Here is a 3,566-nt window from a genome sequence, read left to right as displayed (position 1 = left end):
CGGCGGAAGAAAGACGGCTGAGTTAGTCCTGAATCTGAACTCAGGTTCACAGCCACGTGTTTTGCAACTGGTGAAGATTAAGATCTTAATTCTGGCATTTCTTGTGCGTTCGGCAGCCAGGACGCAGCCCGTGGCTGCTCTGCGTGAGAGCCCTGGGAACGCTGGTGTGCAGGATGTGTGCTGTTAGGTCACTTCCAGAGAAGTGGGTTCATTTTTCGATGGAACCAGCTGACCTCTCGATGGAACTCCGCTGTGTTGTGGCGGGGTTGAAGGACAGTTTCCACCTTACATCGTCTCTCTGTCGGGGGGGTTTGACCTTGCTCGCGCATCTGTTACCGCTCGATTTGTCTTCACTGACATTCAGACTCTGACCCTACCAAGATCATTATCAGACCATCTCTGCATTTCAGTGGCCAAAGGCTCAAAAGCTGGGGCCCCCAGCAAGGGCTTCCTCTGCCTAACGCAAAATAAAGACCAATCTGTGCTGAACTAACTCATCCCACTTTAATCCCTCTCTTCAGGAGGTCTCTTCGCCTTCCTGGAACCACCTGGTTCATTAGAAATTGGGCTTTTGAATGTATTAGAAATGTAGAGCTCGTATTCCCACAGGCACGTGGGGACATGGCCGAACAAATATGCATATTGTATCTTAAAAAAAAACCTAATCTTTTGGGTTTGTCAGACTTCTTGCAGGAAGTTTGAAACAGGGACCAGTTTTATCTCACACAAGTCATTGGGTCCTCACTTAACTAACTGTGCAACTCCATATAGATTTCTCGACCTAAAATCCAGTACTATACACTAGTCGGGTATTATTTAGAAAGTATTTGGTAAGTAACATCTGCCGCACTGAAAATTAAATTAAGGGTGTTAAATAGGAGTTTAAAGAAAACAGGCTTGGGGGGGAAAAAAATATCTCTGAAGATACCTATTTTAGTTCAGATTTCAAATTTAAATTTCCTCAAAGATGTTGGCAGGATTCATTACTCTTTTCTATGCGTAACGTATTTGTTCGTCTATGCCATTATAGAGCTCCTTTCGAGCCGACTATTATACTGGAATGCAGCAAAAGCCAAATTTAAGATATGAAACTGGTGAAGACCATATTTCATACTGCATAAAATGCACCTCTGGAATTTTCAGTTCTTCTTTTCTGCAGCATTACTGATGCCTTTATAAAGTAGCATGGCTGATGAGCTAAAAAAAAAAAAAAAAAAAAAAAAAAAAAAAAAAAAAAAAAAAAAAAAAAAAAAAAAAAAAAAAAAAACCAACCCAACCCTGTGGCCTTAGATATATTCACTTCAAGTTTGTGGTTAGTATTTCCCAGGCTGCTTAGAGGTGAGCGCAAGTTCAGTCATCGCACCGCTGCTGCTTCACCAGCCTCTGCTGCTGTTTCTAAATGACTCCGATAAGAGACTGTGAAAAAAATGGTAAATGACATCGTCCTTGTTACGCGTTTTAAGACGGGGCCACACCACCAGCCGGGGGGGTCACGCTCAGCCTTCGCTCGCACTCCTCCTCCATCCCCCCGGCAGCCGCCGGCGGGTGCAAACCCGCTGCGTTCTGCTGAGAATTGCGTAACCCCGCGTCTCTGCTTTTCTCCTTTGCCCTCCAAATTCCACGTTACCTGCTGGAGCTGGAGACCGCAGATCGCTCTTTAGGGGGAGAGCAATATCTTAACCGGGCGCAGAGCCCAGGGCTGCTCGGGGTGGACGCCCCCAGCTCAGGATCCCCGTCAGCTACAGGCTCTGAGCTGCGAAATCCTAGAGCAGCACCTCACTTCCCCGCTGCCTGTGCCCTCAGCCGCACAACTGCTCTTGACACCCGTTTCTTTCCAAAACGCAAAGATTTTTTTTTCCCCCCTCCTCAGCCTTTGAGAGGTTTTACTTTAACCTCATTAAAACTCCGTCGCCAAAAGCCAAAGCAGATTGAGTTGAAACAGCTGATAGGTGAGGATACGAGCTACATGTTGGTGCTGAAGGAACACTTGCAACAAAAGAGCCTCTCCAGACGCGTTTTTAAACGACGTACATCGCTGCGAGTTACAGTAGGGAGAGGTAGGGAGTTGCTGTGTGGTAGAGTTATGCCAGAAATTAAACTGAGCCCCATCTCGCTGGGTGCGGCCGGGGCGGTTGGATGCTGGCTCCATGCACACGGTCCGTTGTGGTGGCGCCGGGATGTATTTCTGTGTTTTATTTGTATGTAAATATAAGAAAGAAACATAAACCCTCCCATGTGCCTGGCTGTTCTAAAATAAACTCACACAACTGCTTGTTTAGAGGGAGGTGATACAGATGCTACTACCATGGCAAGTGCAAGTGTCCCTGCTCACAGCCTGGGGTTACGTTATTCTGGGGGTGTCCTGTGACCCCACGTGCAAAGCCGGCGTGCATCCAGATCCCAGAGCAACTCCTGGTGCTTCAGGTGTGCGTCAGGTACCGCAGGCAGGGGAGCTGAGCTGCTGGGTAGGAGTGCAGGGCTCTCCATTTGCACCAGCACTTGGTTAAACCTTCCTGGCACCCGTCTGCGTTTGGGCACCAAACTGCAACGTGTCACCTGGACCCGCAACGCTCTTTCCTCTGCACTTTGCCGCTGTTGTTGCGCGGTCATTTGCTCCACCAAAATAGTCCTTAAAACGGAGCACAAGTAACAGACCCTTTTGTTTTTGGTATTTTCTCTGTTGGGTACAAACCAAGTCAAGTCTGGCAGCGGTAAGCCAGACTTTGCAGCTGAGAGGTTACTTTCCCTATTGCAGTTTTTGCACAAGAGGGAAAATGGGGTCTCAAACAAGAAACGCCCCGTGAATCCGTTCCCCCACGACGGTGTTTCCATCGGCACCCCGGTACCCTCGGCCATGCCCAGCCTGGCTCGGACCTCTCCCTTTCCCACTGATTGTACCGAGTGGCTGCGCATGAAAGGAGGCGCCTGGATGTGAAACCAGCTGAGAAATATCCCGGCCACTTCCCTTTTCCCATCAGTAGATATTGCTTCAGTTCCCATTTCCTAACAGAGCCTCCGTTGTTGGCTTCAGGCCCTTTTCACCAGTTGCTCGCCAAGGATTTCTGGACCAAGACATACTTTAGCTATTTTAAATTAAATCTTTGATACTCCTGTTGCATTTTGTCTTCAAATGGGAATTTATCATCCTTTCTTTCTACAGTTTTTTTTTTCCCCTCGTTTATGACTACAGGCAATACAAGCTAGAGTAAGCTATTTACACCATGCAGGGCTCTGGCCACTGAAATAATCCCCGTCTCCTTTTGCCTACATCCAACTTTTCCCCACTCTTCCTTTTAGCCAGACCCTTCTGCCAGCTTTCTTTTATCAAACCCTGTGCCACTTCTCTGTCCTTTTAATATTAAACAGACACCAACTTGTACCTCAAATACCCTGTAAAATTTGCAGCTTTCAGACCATTAGAAAACTGCTCAGACACTTGTTGCAGTCCCTCAGGCTGGAGCTGGCTGAGCGATACCCTCAGTCACGCTCCCATCACCTCATCCCTATATCGCTGCTTCTGCAGTTTGGGTCTTTAATCAGTGCTGGTTCCATCACGGTGCCCGGGG

The sequence above is a fragment of the Athene cunicularia genome (genome assembly GCF_003259725.1).
Source record: "Athene cunicularia isolate RWA chromosome 13 unlocalized genomic scaffold, athCun1 chr13_part1, whole genome shotgun sequence".
NCBI lineage: Eukaryota > Metazoa > Chordata > Aves > Strigiformes > Strigidae > Athene > Athene cunicularia.
This window is presented reverse-complemented; position numbering follows the sequence as displayed.